This window comes from Magnolia sinica, chromosome 9, assembly GCF_029962835.1.
Source record: "Magnolia sinica isolate HGM2019 chromosome 9, MsV1, whole genome shotgun sequence".
Lineage (NCBI taxonomy): Eukaryota > Viridiplantae > Streptophyta > Magnoliopsida > Magnoliales > Magnoliaceae > Magnolia > Magnolia sinica.
This window is the reverse complement of record NC_080581.1, coordinates 5,371,893-5,387,117: the sequence shown is the minus strand read 5'-3', so window position 1 is coordinate 5,387,117 and position 15,225 is coordinate 5,371,893.

The window sequence follows — 15,225 nt, the reverse complement described above, 5'->3', positions numbered from 1 at the left end:
TCCAAATTAGCAGCCTCAACGATTGAAAATGACACTCTTTCTGTGCACTTGTCTATAGTTTCAAATGTGTGGAATTAGCAAACCTATCAATAGGAGTGCAAATAGGTCAGGTCTGGACTAGGGAGTCTCAAACCTAACCCATTTGATAATGTGGTTTGTATTTTCAACCCAGATTGGAGCCATTGAATCAGGTCCAATTCAAAATAAGATGAACCATTTGTTTAATGGGTCAGCACTGAATATGAGCAAATGTAGACCCAAAAGGTAATTTTTTTATATTTTTATATTTTATTTTATATATTTATATATTTTTTTTAACCTTGGAAAATCTAAGCTATTCATCAACAAGACTTGAAGCCATGAGATTCATGAGTTAGGTAGGTCTAGACTAGGTCTGGCTGAGCATGGGAAATCTGTATTAGGATTGATGAAGGTGAGGATATTGATCAATGATCTCGCTCTCTCTCTATATATATGCAGGTGAGGCATGGTTACCACCCAACAATCTTTTTTATGCATGATTATATTAGAATCTTGCAATCCCACCTTCTTATATACCTTGATCTTATCCAAGCTTTCCATTGTTATAGCCATCCACCATTTATCCAATATTTATACAAATTGAGTGATAGAGTCCAAATCTAAACCATCATATAATCATCAAGTTAAAATATTTTCAACTATTAAAATAAAATTTTGATAGTTGAAAACATTTATAAAATCTTTTAAAGCTTTTTGAGTGCTAGCCCCGCAGGGAAAAAAAATAATAATAATAAATCTTTGAGAAACATCTAATTTCAAGATCTAAATTAAATCATAACATAGTTTCTAAGAAACTAATATATAGATCCCTTTGTGGATGATGTGAGCCCCAACAAGATCTTAATGGATGCTCCAGACTACACTCACTTTTATTAGTCAAATGATGACCCCCTAAAGCAAGTCAAAGCATAAGTAATTAAGGCCTTGAACTCTTCACATGTCTTTTGGTCCAAGTATTAAGCAGATCTAGCTAGCACATCCTCAAATCGATTATAATCTAGGTATGATAGGCCTTCCAGTTTAGGTACTTCAATCAGATCCACCAATACAAATGCCCAACAAGTCTAACACCAGTAGCCTATTCCCATCTCACACTAACACTCCTATATGAAGTAAGTTAAATGCCGACTCATTATTATACACACGAGATAACAAAGTCGCCACCAGTCCTAGCACACGAGATAACAAAGTTATAATAACTGTAACCACAAGCTTATTATACAACTCCCTAGGTAGTCATGAAACAATAGGATACTAATATTCATGGCTCACAACTCTTACTTAATTAGCGACTGTTGTCTCTACCCTTAATTTTTTAAGGAAAATCAGAGGAAACTCAACCTTTTAGCTTATGTATATGTATATTTAAGGCACTTTCAAAGGTTATCTATGGCCTCCTTCAGTTATGCGTTGGGGATGGCCTCTGCCAGTTTTTTGCCCTGCTCACCCTAGCCTTCTCATCCGGCCGGCGTCTTGCCCTCTTCCTGGGTGTCTATTCTCTGGCATGTTTGGGGGCCATTAGCCAGTCAGCGGCCTTTTTGGCGGCCGATTCCAGCTCCTGCTTCCTTTTTTCCTTTATTAGTTTTTCTACAAATGATAGGTGTGGCCTGTCTTCCTGTGGGCCTGTCCAAATTCCTAAGATGTACATTCTTTCTTATCAATATATATCAAGTGGAATCCCACCTATATATATATATATATATATATATATATATATATATATATATATATATATATATATATAGGTTAACTATGGCATTACAATTTGTCTATTTATGGCCCATGCTCATCATGATTAACAATAAGATTATCAATATCGCTAGTTACCATCAATGTCATCAATGAATAAAATTAACATTAACTTTTTAGGGCACAACTCCAAAATACCTGTAATGATGTATATGCGATGGATGGTCCACATATACTTTGCACATGCGTGCGTCGGTGATATATATTTTGTGAAGTTTTCCGTTCATGCAAGCTAACATTTCTTGGGATAGTCGTCTTTTGTTTTTCTTTTTCTCCTTTGTTGGATAAAAAACGATATTGTACAATAGTTATATGCGAACTTTCACATATATTCTTTTCTTTCTCACCAACATGTCACGTGCAATTACATTTATTCTCTAGGGTTTGTGTTCGGTCCAATTGGTCGATTTTGAAAAGTCTTAGACGGAATGCATTTAATAATTGTATCCACCTTTTTGGATGTAGATGTGCTCATGGGTCTAAATTCCTATTTAATCTGGATTATCTATGGGACTAACCTAACCCATTTGCTCCATGCTTGTTAGATTAGGAGAAAGAGCTCGTTTTGTCTTTATAATGATTCCGTGTACTTTGTCATTGCCAATTGGAGCCAATATGGCAAGTATTCAAGGATCAAAACCGTACATATTGCGGACTATAGACTTGGCAGGATACAGTAAGAAACTTAAGCTGAAAAGATGATTCCGACGATCACCATCTGTAGATGAATTTACAAATAATGCAAAAAAATTTTAAAAAAAAGATTTTTGATTACTCAAATTTAACTCTAAGGGCCCGTTTGGATCTACCTCATAAGTTACTTTTTCTACTTACATTGGTAAATAAGTGACTTATTTCAAATAAGTAATTAGCTTGGTTTATAATTAGTCATAAGTAACTTTTTTACTTGAAAGTATATAATCACTTTAGTTATTTTCTTTTAGCTTTTTTACTTTTCACAAATATTTAAAGAGAGGCATCATGAGAGACAAAAGAGAGGAGAACCTGATAAGTATGTTGTTTGCTAAACATACTTATCTTTTTAATAAGTAGCTTATCTTAAATTAACTTACAATCCAAATGAAACCTAAACATCAAAAGTTAGGATAAAAAAATGAATAGTCATAGTAGGATGATACCTTGCTTCTAATATAAAGATGATATAATTAATGGCTCAAATCATAAATATGACCATCCCAAGGATGTGGGCCTCACCATGTGGCAACCTACACTAGATCTTAAGTGGGCCTTGGCATGTGGCAACCTACGCTAGATCTTAAGTGGTGATTTGCGACAGAGCTAATACAACTCTAATAGGAATAATATAATCTACCAACATGCAAAGAACTTACATTTTTACACCATATGAGCAAGTCTTTTATTCGTAAATTAAAGTCAAGAAACAAGATTATATGTTATTATTGTAAAAAGATTGTCTTACATAAAAATTAAAAATTAAAAAAATTAAAAAATAAAAAATTAAATAAGGCAATGTTGATTTTTAAAGAGAGAAAAGAAAGAATGAAAAATAAAAGAAAAATATAGAAAGTCGGCTCTAGGGTGCCAAGTGATTCAAAAATCTCCTCATTATAACAATATTGACCTTTTGCTTTGCGGCGCATGCGGATGTGGATGCTGAGAATAGCAAATGAGCAATAAGCTGGCCACAGGATCTTCCACCAGCTCCATCCACGTTGGGACTCAATAAATCAACGGTCTCGATTACTAAAGCATGGCCCATAAACATCAGAAAAATGACAAAATTTTTGGACTATTAAGATTTTCCAATCAAGAAAATTTCTGGGTGGCCCTCCATCCATGCATGCTGGGGCCATCAGATTAACGACCCAGATCATCACAGGTCACATGTTTATCAACTTTTCATTGGTGTTGACTAACTGAATGCCTGAACGGCCACCATCAGATGTACCCCTATGAGGACTCATTTTGACCGTTGATTTGCTGGGCCCCCCAGCTGACGTTATGGATCAAAGATAAGGAAGAAGAAAACGACTGATACATGTATTTCAGGGTCGATTGGACTCACGTCGGTGTTAACCTCATTAATCCTAATTTATAAAAGATAAGCAAGCTTAAGAGTAGACATAAAGGAGAAAACAACAGGATGTTGTATCCACTACAAAGCTTTGTATGCTAGGTTTAACCTACAAGGTGATGTGTGGGTCCTATTGTGGTTCATTAATGAAATCCAATCCGTCCATCATGTTTCTCCCCTCATGTTTTTTTCATTACCAGAAAATCAGGCTTATGGAGAAATCATATGGGCCACACCATGTAAATTCATTCCTAAAATTCTAAAATCGCTTGGTGCTGACCGTGTGGCTCACTCACGCTTGGAATGTCCATATTTTTTGGGTTTTCCATTCATCCTGGTGAGGTTCAGCTCTTGAATGGATTAGATGGCATAAATAAATCACACTGTTCCCCACATACAATCTGGAAGATTTTGAATGGTGGGTGTACCCATTCTCTTCCGTGTGGCCCATTGGGTTCTTTTTCATACTGATTTTTGAAATATAGATAGAAACTGAGGCAGTACACATGATAGACAGATTGGATTTCATGCATATATATCACGTTGTCTCCCATGCATGGCGTTGCATGTGAAGCCTGTCCTACACAGCCTTGAAATGGATCAGACCTCGAAAAGTTGCCTTTTAATTGCTGTTGCATCTACCGTTTCTTTTTCCTCTCTAGGTTAGGTAAGGTTGGTTGAAGTGGGACCCACACCATGTGCAATCGACCTGAACGAAAATGCCATTTCTATCCTCGCACAGTTGAAACATGGCCCTAAAACAGTTGTAACATGGCCCATCAACAAAAAGTCATCACAGAAATTTCGCTATCATCCTATGATAATCTGGATTTGACGTTTGTGATTTTACATTGATGGCCGCACGTTTAACATTGCATAGAGGTCGTAGCGTGTGTGGTCTACCTTAAGATTCTTCATGGTTTTTAAGGATTCAGTCAAATACTCTTCTAAATTGGTCTTCATAAACGGTCTCAAATGCAATCCCAACCGTAGAATGAGAGGTTTGCCAAGTTCACATATTTGCTTTGCCCTGTCCATCCACGGACAAGCACACGTGCCAATACATACACGTACAAAATCTGAGCTTTGTATCAGGTGGGCCATAGTGTATAAAACGAATGGACAGCTAAAACAACTTCTTTTACGGAAACCCATTTCTTCATTTGTGGCCAATATGAAAGGCCTTGGCCAGAAATCTAAATCGAGTAGCCCACCCAGTGGAAAGATTGGAACTAGCACGTGTGGTGCTGTATTGGCATGTGTGCTTCCACACGCTCACGCGTGGTTTAGTTAACTTCTGTAGAAAAAGTATTTGATTTTAAGGGTGTGTTTGGATGCACAAGTGAATTTTATTGTAAATATTTCTAATTAAGATTAGATGCCACTTTATAAGTGGAATATAAATAATGACTAGTGCAACATGTGTCCATTGGTGGGCACATGTCTCTAGCAAAGCCTCAGCCTGATCATTTGTTAGAGAAAAACTTTAATACTATGAAAGAGTGTAATGGTTGATACTCAGGCACTCAGAATTTATACATGTGTCAGGATACAAGTAAACTTAGCCATGTTGAGCTGTATATCGGATGGTGCTTGGCTCAAATTGGGTTATACATGTGTTGTGGCAGGTGTGCTAGAGCCGGATGCAGCTCGATTCGAATCGAACACCTTTGACTCTAAGCATTGATTGAGATAGACCCTAAGACCAAAAACCTTGAAAGACAGTTGTCTATCCAGCCACTTGTCTTAGTTTATTTAAAGTATGTGGTTGCATTAAGCTTATAAATAAGGGTTTGCCCGATGATGAGGCCAATGATTAAATTAACTACACCTGATTGACTAATTCACGCTAAGAGCAATACTGACAATTATAACTATTCTTCCTTACAATCTGACAACATGGTATGGATGATGAGAATTATACTAAATTAGAAACTAAGATTGATGTTGAGAGTAATGTGGTACTAATGAGCAATGAAAAACTAAGCTAAACTAAATGGTCTCTTAAGATAAAGATAAGTAACATTATGATATAAGGTTGTGTTGTATTGTGTTAGGTTGGTGAGGGTATGGAGTTTTTCATTCCTTCTCCTAGTTATAAAATTCATTGGCTAACAAGTCGTTAAGTCGGCTTATGAAATGGACCAACTCTACTAATATGGCCCAGACTAACTAAGCGCTGAGCCTGACCGAGGCCCACATGTCTTGAGCCACAAGGCGAGGTCTTCAAGGAGACCGATAAAGCCTTAAGGGCACTCAAAAGACCCCTCCGAGAGTGCATAAAGCCGACACAATGCATAGGTTGGCCAGCCATAGGCCGATTAGACCTTGGCGCAACCCTAGTTTAGTTTATCCTCTAGGTCGGCCATCTACAGTCGACCCCAGCTTGGTCGGCAAGCGAACCGATCAGACACTCATCGAGATATCTTGTTCAGAGCTGAGCCTAGTAGTTGGCCTGATATTGAAGATCTTCCGAGAATCTTGGAAGATAACCTCCAATCCCGAAAATTCGAGAGACCGAAGATCTCGGGATCGTCCTAGACAGCAGTCAAATCTCCTATGAACCAGGAAAGAATCTCGATATCCCAGGATCACATCTCTCCTATAAATAAGAGACGTCTAAAGGTGAAAGGTACACACACATTCTCACCCCTATGCCCTTATTCTTACACTCAGATTCTGACTTTAACATCGGAGGGTCCCCTGTATCATCACAAGGTCTCCTTTGTCCTCTTCCTGTGCAGGTGTCCGCGTAGGAAAAGGAGGTGAGTCGAAAACTGCATCAACAATTTTCATAGCCACTTCTTACATTTGTTGATGCGTAAATAATTGTTTATGTCATAAGTAGTCGTGGCCTACCACATCATTTCAAGTGTGGCAAATGGTTACTCCCAATTGGCCATATGTTTTGCATGTCTTCTCGTTACCATGTGAGTTGGAGCCTTCTATATTCTGTCATGTGTAGATGGTAGCTATCTTTTCTTATGCTCAAATGTGTGTCATGTGCCACCTAAATTGGCCAGCTTAGTACTACCCTTATCTTATTTTTGTGGGTTTTTGATTATTATTATTATTGAGTGATTCACTTATAAAGGTCTCTCATGAGTAATATCATAGTGCATTAACCAAATTCATCACTAGCTTGACCTCATTTCAGCTGTTACTAGCTATTAGCCATGGCTATTAAGATAGCCAAAATGTAATCTTCTCATATTCTACCATGAATCAGTGGTATAGTGATAGGAACATTTTCTAAGCTAATCATGACTCTTAAATTTTCAATCAAGAAAATCTTCTATTTGATCTAATCCTTAAATATTAAGGCCACATGGTGTCATCTCTATTGTTTGATATAACATAGACAAACAAGTGTAAATAGATAGACCGTAAATAAAAATTAACACTAATTTGATAAATTAGCTAATTAATGAAAATTGAATAGTTAAGATGAAAATTAGCCATCAGTTTGAATTTAATAATGAAATTAGACAGTTAAGATGAAAATTAACTTTGCCTATTTAGATTGAACTTCGATATGAAAACATAATAATAATAATTTTTTAAAAAAAAACATAAGAATAATTCCCAAATTACAATAAACACAATAAGAACAATATCAACAACTTTTTACCGTTTTTGTAATTCAAATAATTCAAATATTATAAAATCAATTTCTCTTCCAATAAAATTCCTCACTACTTCTTGCAATCCAAGCAGTGAAAGCAATGATTCTTAGACATGAAATTTAGGAATCATCATTGTTTATTTTAAAGGTTGGGACAATATCTTTTTTCTTTTCATGCATGTTTCTCTTCTCCAAGTACAAATAAGAAGCTATGATTTTCCAAACAATCTTATATCTCTATGATATCCCTGCCTCCCATGATTTAGACATTCTATTTTTAAGTTAGTGCATGCCATGTGTCCAACTAACTGCCTGCTCATCAACCATCACATTATTTCGGAGTATTAAAAAACTACTCTGGTTGAAGAATTACATGATATGTGGCCCCATCTTGGCAATTTCAATTCTGATACATGGGCCCATATCTCTATAATCTAGACCCTGGAGTATCTCATGTAATAAAAATGTGAATGTGGATGGTTAAGCATCTACATGATATGCTTGAAAATTTGATATAATCGGCACCCATATAAGGAAACTATTGGGCCCACTTTGTGGAAGTGCAAGATCCGTATATATACCATTCTATCTTTTATTTCAGAAAAAGTAAAGTGACACGTGTCACAACGGGAGGAAATAGCCTCATGGAATCATTCCAAACGAATGGTGGTAGCATTACCTTAAAATAATCTCGGAGCCCAAAGCCATTAAGATGAATTAAATGCTAGTCTAGTTTGGAATTTTGTAGAGTGGGCCACATGTTTCTAGCCTTTTGGAAATCAAACCGTTGATCTGAAGGGAGCAAACATAGATGGATCACACTCCACTCAATCTGACTTATGGGGGCTATGGCCCACCTAGAGTGGGGTCCAGATTTAATAGTTCAGATTGAGGCATGTTTATCTCGTCGATCTCACAAGTGAGAAATCATTAATTGTTCATCAGCACAGCTTGTGAGAAATCAACGGTCATTAGCACATATTTTGGAAGATCCTGACCCTTCAATATCGGATTGTTTCTCGGCTGAATGTGGACGGTTGAGATCCTCCATTTGAAAGGTTTATGATGCATTTGTGATTGACATTGGACCCCATCATATCAACGGCTTGGATCAACAAACCATGGCCCTCTTAGATCATCAACGTTGGGTCCATCAATACCATAAACATGACACATGCGGTCTTTGTAATGATCTGAACCATGCATCCTGCAGTTCCTTCACTAATTGGCCATTAACCAGAACTTGTCTTGATGGGACTATCCTAACCATTTAATAAATGAACTTTTTTCTAGCTGAAGGTGCTGATGGGGCTATCTGTTAGTGTCCAATTGTCTACCAGGATCCAAGGGTTTGGACCGTCCAAATAGTTTGATTTTTAGTCTACAATCCACTCACTGTCAGTCCCATTGAATGAACGGTACAGATCTTGTCCCTGTATAGCAAGTATGTGCCTTAGACGCACTGGATCTGCTACTATTCAAAAGCAACTAATGGCCCTTTTTCACAAACAAATTACTACAGTTCTATCCACTACATACGTCAGGCTCTCGGAATCTTCAAACACCATTGAAACTTAGGACGGGAGTTATAACGGTGGTCCACCAACATATACAAAATGGTGGTGACTGATCCTTTTTGTTGATGGAACCCATGTACGATTAGACAATACAGACTGTGGGGCACACAGCAGATGGAGGATAGTTAAATAATTAGATTGGTCCACCAATCCTAACCATCCAAATGGTGGCTATTAATTGGATAGGTACAAGAAAAGAAAGTAAGTGGTCCATATTCACCGGATAAGACCAGGTGCTTAATATAACCCTCTCAATATGGTTTTTGGTTGGGTTGGTGATTCGGACATTATACTTAGCTGTACAACCATGACACATGTACGGTGTTGACGCATTCCAGGACTTTTCCACCGTGTCATACTAGTCAAAAATCCTATATCTCCTGGGATTTCTTTGAAACGCCGACCTGCATCTTCTTACATGAGCATATTAGGCACATGATCTAAACGGTCGATGTGATGCAACACCTCTTGAAACTCTGTGAGCCCAATTTTCAGCTTGATTCGAAACTTTGCCATGGCATTGCCGGTTTAGATCATGTGCCCAGTTCGAAACTCTATGAGCCCATACATGCATATAAGTTAAGTTGTCCAAATATAATTTCTAGTTTGGATGTATCATAAATAAAAATTATGCTCTTTGATCATTTGACTAACATATTAGTAGAAATTTTATTAGATGGTTAAAAGTGAAAAACATCCAATGGTCTTATTTCAATTTTCAACATATGTATATCTCAATAAATCGGAGGTTAGGATCACTCAAACAAACTGATTATGGGATTGTGATTTGGCCACAGAGGGCACCCTTTTTGTTGGTCCAGTTTAAGTTAATTAATTATGCCAAGTTTACAATTTATAACCGCCTGTGTATCAAGTTCCATTTGCTGGCAGAGCATCACGCGACTTCCCAAAAAGGTGGCAAGTCTCAAACACATACTTGTAAGCCACTTCATATCATCAAAATAGCTTACACAAATGTAAACGGAACATAACCGAAAAACCACACTGAAAAGGCAATATAACCGTCTGTTTTCTTCTCTTTTAATCCAGACCACTCGCTGTTTACTTTCAACTATCCATTTGATAGCCATTAATTAGATGGTTAGGATTGCTTGATTAGTATAGCTTCAGAGATATCCTCCATCCACGATGGAACCCACATTTTGCACGGTCTGGATAGCTGTACAAGAGTGTCAACTGAGGAGGATGAGTCTACCACCTTTTTTAAACGGTGCAAAACTAACATAAGATTCTAGCCATGATTAGAGACATTTCACTCCAAAGTTACACTAATGTGTGAGTCTACTACCATTTAGAAATAGTTATCAACTTATTATAATCTCAGATATTCTACTCCCACAATCAGATAAGAAGATGGCCCACCTCAGAGAGTATTGCGGCACATATTTCATCATATCGAATTAGAAAAAGAGAAAAACGATGGCACTTTCGGAATAAAAGAAAAGAACAAACCACCTTTGGCTTTTAGTCGCAGAAATATTTGCATTTTTTTATTAATATCTTACATTAACTTTTAATTCGGCAACTGCTTGGCTCGCATCTGCACCGTCAATTGTGATTTTCGTGTCCCCTGACCTGCATCGGGTATTCTAGACCGTCCGTTTCAATGGGCCCAAAGTGGATTGTTTGGTATGCGAAAATCTGACTAGTTTATATGGTGATCAACGTAGAAACATATGATTATTTTGTAAATGCCAATGGTCCAAGTACAATTGTAAAAGGTAGAGTGATCAACGGTTGAGGATGTTCCAATCAATGCCCTTCTCGTTTCTACCGCCACTCATTGTGGGCCCAGTAGATTAACCGTTAAAAATCACTGAGGGAGATCCTCATGCATGGTTAGGATCCCACGTACTATAGTTTTGGGCCGTTTCACGTACTGGCGAACGTATGGTCTTTATAAAAGAAAAGCAGCCGCATTTTACTGCAAAGCTTTGTAGATTAAGCCTAACCTACAAGACGATGTGTGGTATAAAGTGTTGCGTGAATGACATCCAATCCGTACATCATGTGAAATTTATAACGGTATCTTTAAAGCCCAAAATTTAGGACAATGAAAAGATCATGTGGGCCACATCATCATATGGAACAGCCGGTCTGAGGACGGTCACCATTAAAAACCTTTCAGAATTTTTTCCGGTCCAAAGTAATTTTTATTTGAAATCCAATCCATTCAAAATGTGAGTCCTGCTCTTATTAATATTTTTAGGAAAAATCATCCTATTATAAAACTTTTTTGGGCCACACCACTTGATTTTATATGTTTTAAGTATGATTTTAAATGGTTTCCTTCACTGAGTTTTGTATGAATTGATATCTGTCCTCTAAGGAGGATATGAGAGGGTTCACATGATGGACGGAGTGGATTTGATCTACAGATTCATATGGATACCATACATGGCGTTGTAGGTGAAGATTAACCTACAAAGCTTTGTAATGGATCCGACCTCGAAGGAAAACAAAAATAAAGAAATAGAGTGGGGATTCACGCGAGGTTTGATTGAAAGGGCTATCCATAGTCACACATGTGCGAGATCCTGAGCACTCATCAAGTGGGATCACTTTAAAAGTTCCCTGATACAAAAATCAGTAAACTCCATTCATCAGTGGGCCACACGTGTACATTTTAACAAACTCCATAAGCCCTTCCTTATCCAACCGTTCATTTTTCTCATTCCAAAATACTCTACCATATGAATGGATAGACCTGATCTTCTGGGGTATCCCAATGTTCATGCATGTCTCCACCTGATGAATGACCCAGATCCCATACACGTGCAAACTCGGCACATGTGCTATAAAAAGGTATCTTCAAGACTTCCTCGCGCGTGGATCGCCCTATGATTCTGTGCTAAAATTTCCGAGTCACGACTCATTGACTCGTGATAGTTTTCTCTTGAGAAATTGATTATGTCGGCAGCAGCCAATGGTCTTTCTTTCTTACCCTACGCCTTATCTCGGCTGGTGGGCATCCGTCGCTGTCCTCCATCTATTTTTCATCACGTGAAGTGAGGGTATTTTGGTCTTTTAACATTTCTTTTATGTGGTATACGCCACCCATGAGACTTTACTATGATCTGGACCGTTCATCTTGTGGGCCACACTGCAGATTAGATACCCAACAAAATCAAGTCTATCAGGCATTCTGGATTATTTGATTGACGACCATTGATCAAGACGGTTTGCATTATACGTTAGATCATAGGAAGGTGGGCCTCATCATAGGATATCGTGATTGGCCCAATCAGATGGGGGGTCTTATGGTAGCTTGTCCACTCAAGAATAGAAAATCATATTAGCCTTTTTAATGCTATAGAAAATGACCCAACACAACTAAAAAACATGTTTGAGCAAAACCTATTATAACTCAATAATTGTACGTCCAAGTTATAAAATAACCAGTCGTCCAATTAATTAAATTGGGACCAATGAGCAAGTTCAAATTGGTCGCACCTTATTAAGCAACAATTTTGTAAGTAGGCCCACCAATGATTGATGGAAACCGTTGGATAGAAGGAATTTATATTATTTGCGCTTTATATCAACTGAATGGGTCAACTATACAAATCCTGTCTTCATTTCACTCTATCAAAGATCATATGCTCAGTCAAATATAAGTTGTTAAATCTTTTCTTACTTCCAACTTCCAACCACATTATTTTGGACCTTTATTTGGAGTCATATATGGCAAAATAATAATAATAATAATAAATAAATAAATAAAATCATTCTATGGGATGTGAAATGGATAATAAGAGAAAAAAGTTCTCACCATCTATCTTGTAACCTTTACTTTAAGATCTGATTATCCAATCGTGTAGGTCATGGTTATGGTAGTAGGTCCACTCATTACTTGTATTGGATCATGGCTTTGATAAAATTACTAATAATTTAAATTTATGGACTAGTTATAGAGCCATTTTGTTTGGTAACTATTTTCAAATTCATACTAATTATGATTTTGATATTGTCATTTTACCATAAAAGGCTTATAAGTGTAAGAGTCATGGTGATATGTTGTTGCTAAATAAATGTAGATATATTATCAAATCATGTAATTCTCTGTATCTCTTGTCATTTGTTTTTACTTTAATTCTTGAGTTTGTAGTTAAGCTATTTTTCTTTTACAGTTTCCTATTGCCCTTATGAGTTGCATATAAATGTTTATCCATGATACTATAAAGACTACCATAATGTGTGTATGCCATTTATACCATATGTCAAATTAATATTCTCATCGACCATAGAAAAGCTGATCAAGTGTGGGGTTCACTAGGGCAAGTCATCCAACTCATACATTAAGAACACTACTACCATGATCATGCAACATATATATAAATATGAAAGCGCAGTCCAACCATCATATGGGCCCCATCACTTGATGTTGAATTTGTAGTGTGGGCCCCTTCATGGTATGCGTATGCTCACTTGGTGACCCCACCACTTGAATTTGTAAGTTTTCAGGTGTGTTTATGTATTTTTTTTATAGGGTGGCTCTCTTTATGGTTTGATCATCCTAATTTTTGTGGTGTCCCATTTCCATGGGGGGACACATCTATTGAATGAGTTGGATGTCGCACACCCATAATAGGTGGGCCATATTACTTTCGATACCTTCAATGCTTAGGTCCTATCGCCTCCTAATGCGTTACATTTCAATATTTTGAACCCCATAAATGATCATATCTGAGGGCGATTTTATCACCGTTTAACGACAACTTTGGCTGTCAGAATTATCAATTTTTTGAAGATTCGGGCGCGCAAGCACGCACACATGGCCATATGCATGGCTGGCGTCCTGCAAATCCTATCTTCGGACTCCATCGACAAATGTATGGTTCTCTAACACGCTCTTGCAAGGTTAAATACCCCTACGTGCCCTCCTCTTCAACACCATCAACAACCGGCTCGGAGATTACAATGTGCATTGCTTCATGTTAAGATGCCATTGTAGAGGAGAGCTCTATTGAGGGATGAGATCAGAAATAATCTTAGGTACATTCTTTGAAATTTTTCTTTATGTAGTGATCTATATGGTTGTCATCTCATTCTCATTATCTTTGTTAATTGAGTTTATTGTAGAAAAACAAAATTTTCATGTTATTATCCCTTAGTTTGAATGTGTGATCTCAAATCCTCATTGAAGAGTTAGAAAATTAACACCATGGTCTTAAAATAGCTCTCCATGGCGCTACTGGTGAAGGAAGGTACGTGACATCAAGTAAAGAAGCAAAACTTCATAGAGGAGATAAAAGAGCCACGACAAGATGGGTAATGTCACATCTCTTGCAATGGTATATCTTTCTAATTTAGTATCCTCATTGATGTTTGTCCTTGCGATTATGATCTCTATTTATATGAAATTAATACTAACCTTTGCAAGTGTTGGAATTGGATGATTAATTTTTATTTTCATTCAGGTTTTGAAAAGATGATTTGAATGCATAATTAGGGCTTGCTATGCAGATGCCTTAAAATGAGTTTGAGTTCATCTTAGTTTAATAATCATGATGGGTCCTTACTCTTGCTGGGGTGGTAGACTCTCAGAAGTAGCAACACCTGGTCAAGGGTTCGAGTAGGTGGTGAAATTCCACGAAGACATGAGTGTGTGGGGTATGTATGCATGTGTGGAAAAAAAAAAGTTTAATAATTACATTTTATATTAGATATTATGATTGTCGTTTATCAAGATTATTTTTTATCTTTGCCGAAAAAATTATTAACTAAAAATGAGATAAATCCATTTATATTAATCCATCGCACAAACCTTTTTTTAAAAATTTATTTATTTATAGAAATGTTTTGAGAGAGAAAGTGAAGCTTTCTCAAGATTTTGAAAATACAACGTTCAATGGGTGATATGCATGGGAAGTTGCCATGCAATGGGTTTGTAGACAAAACCCAAATAAAATACAAATGATAAAAATGCATGTAAGGAAATACGTGACATTTATACATCCATCTTCTTTGAATTTCTAACCATGCATAACTAACTTACGCATGGTGAACGGTATGGCTATTTATTTATGCACGGCGACCAACCACGAACTAATCGTGCAAGCCACCTCCTTCCGAAAGAAATTGTGCGGTCATGATGCATCAAAATAGTCCTCATGGCCCAGTTCGCACAAGTGCGGCCCATGGTTTGGCAATCC